Raw genomic sequence first — 13,052 nt, 5'->3', positions numbered from 1 at the left:
GACAACAAACAACTCTGCTCGCTAACAGTGAGCTGAGCTGAAGAGGTGCTGAAAAACGACCATAGTGATGACAAGGTTGGGCTCATGGCAAAGTCCATTGTGGGAAAGAGCCAGAAGACACAGACCCAAACCTGGGAAGGCACTGGTGCTGCTGCTGTGACGTGAGCGTGGCACAGTGAGGAGCTGACTCCTCCCCAGCTCTCCCCAGGGACCCTCGTGCTGTGCATCAAAGCTGATGGTGAAGAAATGTTTACTGGACCAAGACAGATTCTCCTCCAAAGAGGGGCTTCTGCACAGTGCAGCCCCGTCCCCGTGAAGGCACCAAGCTGGCGGTGCCAGCCCAGTGCTCGGGGTCCCTGCTCTGCATCACAGTGGCACGGGGCAGCATCAGGGCAGGGAGAAGGCTGGAGCAAGGCACGGCCTCAGAAGGGCCAGGAGCTGCAGCTCGGACTGAGGCTCGCACCAGCATGTCACCCTGCTGAGGGTTACAGCATCTCCAGACAGCTCCTCGAGCCCACGGAACCTCCTGCAATGGCACCTCAGTCCCACTTTATTGCTCAGGTGCTGCCGGCAGGAAAAGGGGGATTCGCACCTGGTGGCAGTGATCCTGATTCCACGTGCTGCTCACTGGAGGCTGGGCCTCCAGTCAGCCCAAAGCCTCGCTGGACCGCCCCAGCTCCAGCCTCCAAATCCCAGACCCACCAAATGCAATGCTTCCAACGGATGCCACAGGGTCAGGAATTCAAAGGCTATTGTGCTGCTTTGTGCAAGGTTAAATATATCTGCACAGGCTCCTGGTGGCTGCATTCCTGGGAAGGGGTAGGATAAACAAGGCTTCCTGTGGGAACTGAAGACAATGGGGAATAATTGGCATGAATCCCCAATGCAGAAACAATGCAGGTAGCAGATATTTTGGACTTCCACAGCCTAGACCCCCCTCCTCCCCCTGCCACATTCAGGAAGAGGCACCCAGACTGGCCTAACTTGGTCCATGGCCCTTGGTGAGACACAAGCTATTGAACAGGAGGGAAGCCACACAACACCACAGCACCCGGATCAGCCCAGGGCTTCACTGCTGTAGGCTTCCCATTGCAACAGGAGGCTGGTGTGTGTGGTTTGGACGCGTATTTTTCCCAGCATCTTCGCAGCTGGGCTCATGCCAGGGCACCCAGATACCGAGGGTCCCAGGGCAGAAGGTTTGGAACTGGAGTTTGCACCCATGTTCCATGCCTGCTTCGCTCCCAGCACAGTACAGCCAGCAATACTGTACCAGTGCCGTGCAAATGCTGCGCCAGACCAGCCAAACCAAACCCGCAGGCAGCTCCCACGCTGCCGCAGGGCTCCAGGAGGGAGGGTACATCGCGTTGCAGACCCCACTCCTCCCTCCACAGCCCAGCCACTACAGTTGCCTCCTTTTCATTTTGGAGAGGGACAACCCGAGGCTTGTTTTCAAACCATGGCAAGTTTTTTAGCTGTCTTCCTGCACTGGCCCCTCGGGAGGGCTCTGTAAGCCAGCCAGATTCCCACATCCTCCTCCCAGAGCTGCAGAATGAGAGAGACATCAGCGCTGACCTCGTTAAACAGGTCATTTGAAGCCTTTCAAACTAAATGCTCCTGCGCTCCCGAGGTGACTGGCAACTATTAGCATCCCTTTGGAGAGGGCTCTCCAGCCCTCAATCGCTCCCGCACACAAGCACTTTTACACTTCCAGTCACAAAAAGGAAATAAAGCACCGATTCAACCCACTCAGCTTTTCCCAGCCGGTTCCACCCATCTCCGAGGTTACTCTGCAGTCGTGTTTGTGCCGCTTGGAGCCGGGGGGTCCCAGCAGCCACGCCGGTCCTTGCACTCCGATAGCGCATGCAGGTGGGATGAGGCCCGTGCAGTGGGAATGGCTCAGTGCTACAGGGCAGGGGTGCATGGGCACAGCACAACTCACTCGGGCAGCAGCAACGTGTTTGAGCTGCTTGCAGGAGCCCTTGGTGCTGCCCCGAGCACCCGGGGCATTCTCAGAGCACCATGACAAGGCAATGCCCATGCAAAGAAGCTGGTGCTCTGCAGGGAGGAGGCTCCAGCACACAGAGGGGACCGCTGCAGCAGAGCCACCAGCCCATGCTGCCCCATGTCCCCCCTCTGCTCTGGATGCCACCAAACACCCACAGCAGTGGCCCCTCGTGCTCTGTGTGGCACAGCACAGGATGCTCCTCCAGCCACGCAACACTGGCATCCTCTGGGAGCTCACTCCTGCATCCAGGAGGTGTTTTCTGACCGAAGCCAGGCTATCTGCAGGACATCGGCCACCACATGCCATGGCTCGTGCCAGGGTGGGGGTTAATCACCAGGAAAACAGGCAGGTCCTGAGCACACCACCGCATTGGAAACACGCAGCTCACCAGGTCACCCAAGGGATGAGGATGTGGTGAAAAACGAGGGCATACCCCTGGGACCTGCCGCTCCAAAGCCCTGCACAAGCTGTATCCCAGTGCACAATCCCACCCTGCTTCCTGAAGGATTGCGACCGCTCCCGGCTGAGTCCATGAGCCGGGTCCCCGGCAGCAGCCTGTGCCCCCCAGCACCGCAGCTCTGCTATGGAGCATCACCCGCAGCACTCCTCCTCTATGGAGGATCACCCGCAGCACTCCTCCTCTATGGAGCATCACCCGCAGCACTCCTCCTCTATGGAGCATCACCCGCAGCACTCCTCCTCTATGGAGCATCACCCGCAGCCCTCCTCCCGGCTCCAAGGGGGTTCCGGGTCATGCTTCCGGCGCGCAGGAACTGCAAGTCCCCCTTCGGCCCCTTGCAGTCTCCTCATATGTGATCCATGAGATGAAACAGGTAATTACAAAGGTAATTTCCTCTTGCCATCCCGACCCCCCTGCCGGAGGGAGGCAGCGAGCGGCTTTTAGCGACAATAGGCAGCACACACAATACCCGCTAGTTAACTCTGAAGTGTTCTTTAATGATCTGAAAGAAAAGGAAAACGCTCCGTAGAGTGCTTTTGTAACAATCACAGGCCCCCGAGAGTCCCGCTGGAGACAGGTTCAGGCACTTTCGCCCCCGAGAGCGTTCGATCCCTGCGGGGAGCAGGGTGGGCAAAGCTCATGGCTGGTAAAAGCAGTGAATGCACGCACATCCCAGGGATGCTACAGCACAGCGCTTTGCAGGACACACAGGGACCGTACAAGTGCTCAGAGGCTTACGAAGGTATAGGCAGGAGTGACAGTGTTTTAAAAAGGTCATATATATATTATATATAAATCCAGCCAACTTGGCATGGCTTTAGCGTGCCTTGGACAGGACTTGGAGCAACCTGGCCTAGTGGGAGGCATCCCTGCCGACGGCAGAGAGTTGGAACAAGACGATCTTAAGGCCCCTTCCAAGCCCAACCAGGCTGTGACTCTGTGGTTCTATGCCCACACCATGGTCTCTCTCAGCCCAGCGTCGAGCAGCTTCCCTGGCAACACAGAGAAGCCCAGACACACTCCCTGCATCCCCACACACAGCACTGGGAGCTGCTTCCCCTCCTGTGGCCGCCACCCATGGCGGAGGACATCAGCACCCTGTACGTTGAGGGGACAGGAGCCCCGTGGCATCTTGATGGGTGACACAAGTCAGTCACTCTGCCACCAATGACACAGCAGCCTGGCCCGAATCACCTCCCTACAGGCAGGGTGACAGCGCTGCTTGATGATTATTCACGAGATGAAGCCTGCTAAAGGTCCTCTATCAGGAATCAGATAAAAGGGATGAAAAGAAGCTGAAATATTTCATGTCAAAAAAAGGCCAACGTATCATCCCTGGGGCCAGGAAGGTGAGAGTAGCCAGCACCCAAAAAAACATCCTCTGAGGACAACCAGAGGAAGCTGGGCTCCCTCCTTCCAAAGCATAACAAAGTCAGACTGGTGCAATACTGACCTCAGAAATCAAGTTTTGCACAGCTCGCACACCAGCAGCCCATGCACTGAGCCCAGGAGGATGCTCCAGGATGTGGAGGGAAGGACCACAATTTCAAGGGAGACAGGAAGCATCAGGTCTGGAATCAGGGACTGCGGAGAGGATAAAGAAGAGGAGCCCAGAGAGGACAATGAAGAGGAGCCTGTCCCTGGGAGAGGACACAGCCCTCAGTGAGAGACAGATTCCCAGAATCAAAGCAACCCTGAAAGGTGAAGCACAGAAAAGCAGGGGCTCAGGAGAACCTCAGGCACGGTCACAAGGCCAGCAGAGATCCCAGAGGACATCTCCCACCCACTAGCCATGGTGAGGAAGGAACATGCCAAGCATTGAGATCATTATGGCTGGCATTGCTCGTCATGCAAAAGGCCCCGAGTTATGCAGCTGGGCACCTACCACCCTCCTGCAAGACAAAGCCCAGCCAGTTCCTCCTTCCCAGGGGCACATCAATGCTCCCAGCACCAGGGAGCAAGAGCTGGAGCCGCCCAGAGCTAGGAAAAACCTCCAAGCAGAAAACATAAAACAGAAACTAACCAGAGCCCATTTCTGGGAGGCAAAAACAGCAACAGGGGCAGAGGCACCAGCGGGGAGCGCCAGGTCCCGGCACGCCAGGACCACACTGGGATGCACAGCACGAGCCAGGAACTTGCTCAGTGAGCGCAGTGGGGCCTGGCTCATCCTGCTGCAGCTCAGGACCCTTGCCCTGTGCTACAACCCCGAGCACGCTGCTCAGCACTGGGGAGCTGCCTGCAGAGAGGAGATCACGACGTGAACACTGAAGCCAAGTAATCCAAGGGAAGACCCAGCAACGGGAGTCCTGGAGAGGAGCGCAGGATGCTGTGGCATGCGCAGGCAGCTCTGGACATGCCGCCAGAGGAGCGCCAGCAGCTCCCACAACACATCACCTGCTCCGGGATAAAAGAGATACCAGTGCATGGCCTGAGCCAACGCATCTCTGCAACAAACCAGAGCTCCTGCACTTCTGCACCTGGAGCATTCAGCCATCGAAAACACACAGGAACTGGGAAAAGGGGCCTTCCTGGGAGCACCACATCATCACAGCCAGCACAAGGCTTGTTCCCAGTGGCAGAAACCCCTGGGTGACCTTGAGACCATCAGCAGTTTCAAGACCAAAACGCCCCTCAAAGAGCCTGATCACATGCTCGTAACAGGCCAGCACACTTTGCCCCCAGCTCAGGCTTGCCTTGGCAACTGCCCCCATTGCCCAGCTGCCTTTGGACCCTGACAGAGCACGTTTCTGGAGCATCACCACCTCTGTGCAGCAATTCATCACTTGGACTTGATGATCTCAAAGGTCTTTTCCAATCTAGTTGGTTCTCTGCACATCATTGAAAATCCATGCCTTCCTTCTCATCCGAATTCCCCAGCTTTTCTGAGAGCTGAGCAGGCAGCAGACCGAGGCTGAGCACGCCGAACGACTTCATTACACATCACCACCACCTTTATGGGCACTGGGTTAAACAACTGAAATCACTCCTAAATGCAGACTGCTTTCCTTGCTCAGCTCACTCCTAACTGCCTGGAGGAGCATTTCTCTCCCCAGCCCAGGAGCGGGCTGCAAAGCAGGAACCTCCGATCCATGTTGATGACAACCTGGCACTCAAGCGTTATCAACACAGCCTTACCCTGCCTTGGTTTCATCAGCCCAGCCGCACAGCCAGATGCAGTGGGGTTCTGATGACCATCCATGAGGCACAGTGAACTCTCCCTGCGCCCCTCTGAAGAAGCAGGAAGCTCATTTATTCTACGTCCTCTCTGACGTGCTGCTGAAGGATGCTGCACAGCTGCACTTCAGAGGGATGCGTGTCCACAACTTTACTCCATACAGATCCTCAGCCAGCTTACGTTCACTGTGCTGTACTTAAGCCCCGCTTCAGGAAGGGCTCTGACTGCTGCCTGAAGTTGGTTTTCCCCTTGTTGGTCACCCAGCTCAACACTGGGTTTGTGTATTAAAATGAAATCTAATTTCTAGGCCATTCCTCCGATGCGGTCTGGCTCCCGCGTCTACAGAGCGAGGAACAAACAGACCCAGCCATTCACTTCCCCCTTGGACCTGAATTCCAGTTACAAACAACAGGAGTGATGTTCTGCACAGAGCCCCATTTGCTTGAGGAGCCCACTGCAGTGGCATGCAAAGCCCAGGCACCCTGAAGCATGCCAAGCCTCTTGTGCCAAGCTAGCAAAGGCCTGCAGGAGGGCTTCTTGCACGGGCCGCAAAAGGAATTGCAGGGATTTGGCTTCAGCTTTCCACTGATGTAGCAGGTTTCCTATGAGTTCTCACAAGCTACCGGGTTTTCCTTTTCCCTCCTAAGCATAGCCCAGATAGCGAGACACGCAGAATGCAGGTTTGAGACCTGAGAACTTGCAGTACCCAAGTCTGCAACATGCAACACAAAACCAAACAAGAACATACCGCACAACATCCCCTTTTCTAGTTAGTCTCTCTACTCTCAAATGCGGCAGCATCAAATCCAGCATTGCTTTCAATCTGCCTGGTTAGAGCAACTGTCGCTGCTCAGCCACAGGGCACTGGCTGAAGCTCGCATCTGAACCGGATCCCATCCGCACCCTCTTCCTTCCACAGCATGGAAATACTGCAGGAAATGCCCAAAAGGAAACAAAACCGGCTGCCAACACCCAGCCCAGGCCAGGCTGCAGCAGCTGCAAGCACAATCCTCCTCGGACAAATCCAGCCAGAGCAGCTTTAAATAACAAACTGCTTTCATCGGGAAACACCCTCTGAATCCCACAGGAGTTTTCCACTTCAGTTTAAAAGGCTCCCGTGGTTCAGCACAACCTGAACACGCCTGGACCATCCCCGGGCAGCCCTAGCCAAGGCAGGGAGCAGCCCTGGAGCTCTGGAGCACATCAGGCTTTCCCGTGCTCCTAGTGATGGGGGAAGCAATGGTGCTTGCAGCAGTGCAGCATCCCCTCCTCAGCTTCCGGCTCTTACAGCAGCCACTGATGTGACACTGGGGGATGCTTGGGACAGCCACAGCCCCTACAAGCACCCGCACACAGAACAGGGGACATTGGGGGGAGGAATGTGGAGACAGGGACATGAGAGGGACAACAGCTTAAGCCTGGCTGTGAGGAGGGCTCCAAAGGCAAGAGAAGAGCAGTGCAAAGGGGCGGCAGAGGGATGCCCTGATGCCCCCGGCCCTTCCGGCACTGTTGGCACGTCAGGGCTGTTTGCTCGGGGAGAAAGCCAAGGCCAGGCGGTGACGTGGGGACAAGCTGTGCGAAAGCAGCCCAGCTCCATGGCGCTGAAAGGGGGCATGCGGAGAGGACAAGGAGGTCTGAGGTCACACATAGGTGGGTCCCCACCAAGGGTGCCAGGTCTGGGGTACCCAAGCCCCGTGGGGCAGGATGTCACCAGCAATAGGGCAGAGCATGCAACCCGGAGCGTTAACTTAGCGGGCCAGGGACAGCCAGGCACTCTGAGCCCCAGCCCCGCGGTGGTCCCACTGGGCAGCACCCGCTCCTCTGCCCACTGGGCAGTGTGTGGGCAGGGACAGAGCGGAGGCAGCCAGAGGAGGCGATGACGGGGCCCGGCGATGCCAGCGAGCACAATAGGCTATTTCCTGAGAAAGGCCAGCGTGTCCAGGGGCACAAAGGATGCTATTCTGCCGCCGGCTGTGCTTGGGCGAGAAACAAGGGGAGGGCAGATACCGAAGCCACCAAGCACTGCACATCCCAGGGATGCCAGTGCAGCCCTGTGCCTGCAGTTCTGCCCCACATCTCCACCAAGAATGAGGCAAGCTGCCGGCTCGGGGCTCAGCACCATACCCTGCTCCATGCCCAGCTAATGGGAGGCTGGTGCCAGCCAGAAGAGCCAGCACGAGGTTCCGTGTGTAAGGAAACAGGAAGGCAGCCCCTGACCTGCAATGAGCCGCTCCCGGCGCCACAGCCCTCGCCTCGCACAAGGCTGCTTTCAGCAGTGCACACATGCCCCATTCTTCACATCCGTGACCTCCCTGCCCTGGCATCTGGGTGCCTCGGGCTCAGCACCGCGAGTGACTGGGAAAGACGGCGGAGGGAGGCTGGCCACCAGCTCCCCCACCGCGTCCTCCCAGTGCAGGGAGGGATGGCGCTGCTCATGGGAAAGAGCTGACGGTGAAGGCAGGCGCTTGTTCAGCCACAACATGTGCCCCTTTTCCAGGGGACAACATTAAAAATAAGCAAAAGTAGCGCAGGTTGAAGCCATGGCAAGGAGACCAGGCCCTGAGACCAGACCCTGACCCCACACCTTCCCAGGGCTGTTTGTTCCTCCAGAGGAGGATGCTCAGGGGAAACATCCTCTGCAGCCACAAACCCTCCCGAACTAACATCCTGACAGCTCTCCCAGAGAAGGCAGAAGCTGCCTCAGGGAGGTTTCAAGCCAGTGAAGGTGGGTACATTATGGGAAGCAGTAACTCCCTCCAGAGGTACAATCACACGGTTATGAGCTCTGTGCAAAGAACCAGCCATGCAGCTGGCAGAGAAAGTCCTGGTTTCAGTGGCTCTGATGGGACAGCCGAGAGCCACAGCCCCCCAGTGACCAGCTTCTGAGACATGACAACTCCCAAAGCCACAAGCTTACCTGAGATAACAGCTCAACCCCCCACCCTCCCCCTCAGAGGGTCCAGTGGCCCCAACCACCAACTGTAGAAAGCTGTTCAGAGCCACAGTCCAGGGGATTCAGGGCGAAACCCCGAGTGCAGGTCTGGAAACATCAACTGGAGGAGATGATCAAGAGACAATCCTGATTCTAAAAATGTCATCTATCTCGTGTGGTCTCTAGGATGATCCCACCCTGCTTACAAACACACACATACATATATATATATATACACACAAACACATATATATATATGCAGTGACATACAACTCATTAGCACATCACCCCCCAAGCTGTGCTGGTGCCAACGAGGCTACTGGAGCATGAGCACTCGGCAAGGGAAGGGAATTCATCACCCACTGCAGCTCCATGCCTGCCTCTCAAGCCCAGTTACAGAAGAGGCAGCTCTCAGCACCTCGCTGCACCCCACACCGCTGGCACCCAGCTCTGGCACCCACTGCAGAAGGCTCCACAGGGCACAGACCCGTCTCTAACTGCCTGCGTTTTGGCACACCCAGGCTCTGTAGCAATAACACCACCTGCCCGAGCCAATGCAACCTCTCCTGTCCCCGACTTAAGCTCTCCCGCCTCATTTTTCTATCCCATTCACTGTCTTTTCCCAGGAGCATCCTCTGGGAATACCCCCTCCCCCCTTGGGCATGACAGCATTCCAACATCACTGTCTGGGGCAAGCAGACTGCCACAACCAGCCTCCCCTGCTTCTGTTTTACTCCCCCTTCGTGAGGGGCAGGAGTCAAGCAAGGAGTTTCGAGCGTGCTCCTGGCAGACGGAACACAGCAGCGATGGCCACAGCGCAGAGCTCAGGGCACCCACGGAAGGCAAGGGGCTCCCGCAGGCACAGACCCACCGCCACCACACACAGCGGCCTCGCCGGAGCAGGGATGAGGAAGGAAGGGCACCATTGGTCTTATAATAAGGGTCAAGCAGCAACTCGGGCCCCACTCGACCCCACGCTCACAGGTGTTGGCACCACCTGGCCTTGAGGGATGCTGCCCAGCAGTGACCCCGCCGCTGGACCTATGCCCGGGAGCCCGGCGGGCACCGGCTGCCGGCCTCAGGCTGCCTGCAGAGCTCCTCGAGCCCAGCCGGTCTCCTTGAAGCCGCCTTCCAACAACAAAAGCCCAGTGGAGGTTCCAGGGCTCGCCGGGAGCGCGCGGAAGCCTGGGCGGCAGCCAGGCAGGGCAGGCATAGCCGGAGCCATCAACACGCCGGCGTGTCCAGACTTGAGGCAATTATGGAGCAACAAGAGCCATTTGCCCTCCCCAGAAACTCGCGAACCCGCTCAGCAGCGCGGCCCTTGGCCGCGGCACAGCCCTCCGCAGCCGCGCGGCAGAGCCCCGAAACCCGCGGCTGAGGTGGCCTTGGAGCCGAGACACATAGACCCAGCACGGGAGGAGGGAGGGCGGCTCCCGCGGGCCGCTCGGGAGCGTTTTCCGACAGCTCAACAGTCAAAAAACCACACTCCGGTGCAAGCGGCGGCGATCACAGCGCCGGGAGCTGTAAACCACCGGAGCCGCCTCCCGGGGCCGAGCACATCTCGCCCGTTCCCAGCGCTCGCCCTGCGAGAAGCTCCGTTACCCCGGAACTTCCATTGAACCGAACTTTGTCACCGGGGGCGGCGGGGGGGGGGAGGTGGGGTGTGTGATCCCTTCCCCGATCTCTGCCAGCAGCACCGGGAACCGAAACGCGCAGGGAGCTAAGCCGCGGCCCGCTCCACCGGGGCCGGGTCGTTAAACCGGTTGGCGGGACCGGCGTTTCCCTCTCCCACAGGCAGCCGGGGACGAGCCGCGCTTCCAGCGGACGAAGGCCCGAGAGGGGAGCCCGGGGCTCCTCGCGGCTGCCGCCCCCGCCACGGGGGGAGGGTGGGGGGAAGGGGCTGCCCCCCCCTCCGGTCTCCCCGCGGGGCGCGTTCGCGACCGCATTGGGCCGCCGGTCGCGCCGGGTGGGGGTGGCGGAAGCCGCCGCTGGGCACCGGCTCCCGGGAAGGGCAGGAGCCCCCCCCCTCGCCCGCCACTTGCTGCTGCAAAGCCCCGGGAAGGGCCCCGCCCTCCGGTTCCCCCCCACTCCCGCCGCGCTGCCCGGTGCCAGTACCTACCAACGGGCTGCGGCAGCGTCCCCGCCGCTGCCCGGGCATCTTGGAGGCGCGCAGGAGACGGCGGCGGCAGCGGCAGTGGAGCGCCGGGGGGGGGGGGGGGGGGGGAAGCGAGGCGGTGCCAGGCGTGCTCGGTCCCGCCCGCCCTGTCCCGTCCCGCCCCTCCAGGGGCCCCGCCCCGCCCCGCCCCGCCCCGCCGCAGGTGAGGCACCGCGCTCCCTGTCCGCCCCCCCACCTCGCGTTACCGCGGACCGGGGGCACCGGAGCCGAGCCGTAACCGCCTGCGCGCACCGGGACCGCGGGGAGGCCGATGCGACATGGAGCGGTTTGTGTCCGCGGGCACGAGGCGAGACCGGGCCCCTCGCACGGCAGGGGGTCCCCAGCGCATCAGCCAGGGGTGCCACCACCCAGGGTGGTGGCAGGTCCCCAGCGCACCGGTTTTCACTAGGGCAGACTGCACTGACCAATTGGTCACCCGCGATTTTCCCTCTCGCAGTGGCCATCATGATGCCCTCTGCACGCTGAAAGGACCATGGGGTGACCCACGTCGTTTGTGGGGTGCCCTTGTGGGGTGCACCTTGTACCCACTGCAGTTACATCAGAGGGAGGCAAGTTTATTCCTTATTAACATGGGTATGTGCTGCACAGGTTATTTATATTTGAAGATGGCGCAGGGGGTTCACTGAGCCATCTCTTTAAAATCAACACCAGGAAAAAGCCTCCCGAACTCCTCAAGGTGAGATGGGAAGAGAATTTCTAGGTGCTGGAGGAGGGTTTGGTGAGCAGGGACCTGCAGCTATCCTGTGCTGTGATAACATCATCAGTGCACACACACGTGTTGCACTCTCACAGCCAGACACAGCACATGGTAGCTGTCCCACTGTGACTTCTCAGTGGAGGAAGACAGCAGTACCCCACCAAGCTGTGGAGGTCAACACCACACAGCCAGCCTTATTGCCACCTCACTCGCTGCAAAGGAATCCCAAGCCCTTTTCCCTAGAAGGAGCTGACAGTGGGTATTTAATATGTGCCACTTATTCTGCATTAAATCCTATCTCTGCTTTTCTGGCAGCAAGAATGGAGCCTGCACAGCCGCGGCCAAGTCACGCAGTTCATGGCTGTCCTGGGACGAGTCCTTGTCGTCTGCATCTGTGCAGACTGATGGGAAGAGAAAGAACAAACGGCCCGATTAGGGCCCGATACAGCCCCATCCTCCTTCACTCAGGCAGCAGGAAATTGAAGCTGCTTTTCCGAGGCCAGCGTTGCCTTCAGATCACAGCAGGCAGCCGGCAACAGCTCGAGGCTGCTCAGCACGGGCGCTGGTGGCTGGGGTGAAGCAGCAAGAGCCATGGCACAGATGTGCAGCCCCAAGACATGGCACGTCAGGCTGCCGGAGGAACGAGGCCACCAACAGCTGGCAGATGCTGGAGATCACAGCAGAGCTCCGTTACTGGGGGCTCCGTGGCAGCAGCCAGGGAGCAGCTACTGCAAGGGATGCAGGTACCACAGGTACTGTAACAGACCCAAGCTCAGAGACCTCCAGGCTTCCCCCTGGTACACCAAAGAGAAATAAGCCCCAACAAGAATCATGCAGAGGTGGCAGCTGCTCAGCACCCCGGTGTCACCCCTGCTCTGGTGACACACAGAGGGAGAAACTGCCAGCAGGTCTGGGGGAGCACAGGGGCTGGACCAGCTGCAGATACTACACGGTGCAGATCAGCCTCAGCACCTTCCCCTGCCTTCCAGGAATCAGCTACAACTGAGAGCATCAAGGGGAGCGCACGGTTGTCTCCCCATCCCTAGAACAGAGCTGGTGCTGGGCCCATGGAGGCTGGGATCCACCAAACCACAGCTCAGTGACAGAGTGTGTATATATGTGTATATATATTTATTTATTTATTTATTTTTGAAGTCCCCAGCTTTCCCAGGAGATCAGCAGCAGACAACAGCCCCTCCCACAGCCTGATGAGTGCTGAGATTATTGAACCTCTGTGTTAAAAGCTGGAGGTGTCAGAGGTGACCTTGGGCAAATATTTACAATTACAGTGGTGATGGGTACTTCGTGTGTTCAAAACACGGAGGGATCAGGTTCTGGTGGTGCTTTAATTGAGCAGGCAGGGCAGCAGGAGGGAGAGCTCTCTGCGCTAATATATGTGCTCACCACTCCAGAGTGAGTCAGGTTCTCAGGGGTGGGGAGAACAGCTCCATCTTCCCACCAGCTCGTGTTGGAGTGGCAAGTGCTCAGCAGCCCTTCCAGGAGGACGTGTGTGCTCCCAGCAGGGGCTGCCTGGGTGTTCTACCACGCAGCTTCGGGACGCTGCTGCTCCTGCTGCCCAAGGCTGGTACGCATCAGTGTTCGCACTT

General features: G+C 58.7%; 1 protein-coding gene across 1 annotated transcript in view; it reads right to left on the bottom strand.

Annotated features, from left to right (window-relative positions):
• Positions 1–10,783, bottom strand: part of MID2 (midline 2) — a 63,961-nt gene extending 53,178 nt beyond the window's left edge. The window contains exon 1 of the mRNA XM_057413845.1: positions 10,692–10,783. The gene's annotated coding sequence lies outside the window, so the exon portion shown is untranslated. The remainder of the gene's footprint in view (positions 1–10,691) is intronic.
• Between the last annotated feature and the right edge of the window lie 2,269 nt (positions 10,784–13,052).

Source organism: Pezoporus wallicus, unplaced genomic scaffold, assembly GCF_028554395.1.
Source record: "Pezoporus wallicus isolate ANWC-B61680 ecotype Strahan unplaced genomic scaffold, APGP_CSIRO_Pwel_v1 contig_8788, whole genome shotgun sequence".
Classification (NCBI taxonomy): Eukaryota; Metazoa; Chordata; class Aves; order Psittaciformes; family Psittacidae; genus Pezoporus; species Pezoporus wallicus.
The sequence above is the reverse complement of the archived record's forward strand: the minus strand, read 5'-3'. Positions and strand labels throughout refer to the sequence as shown.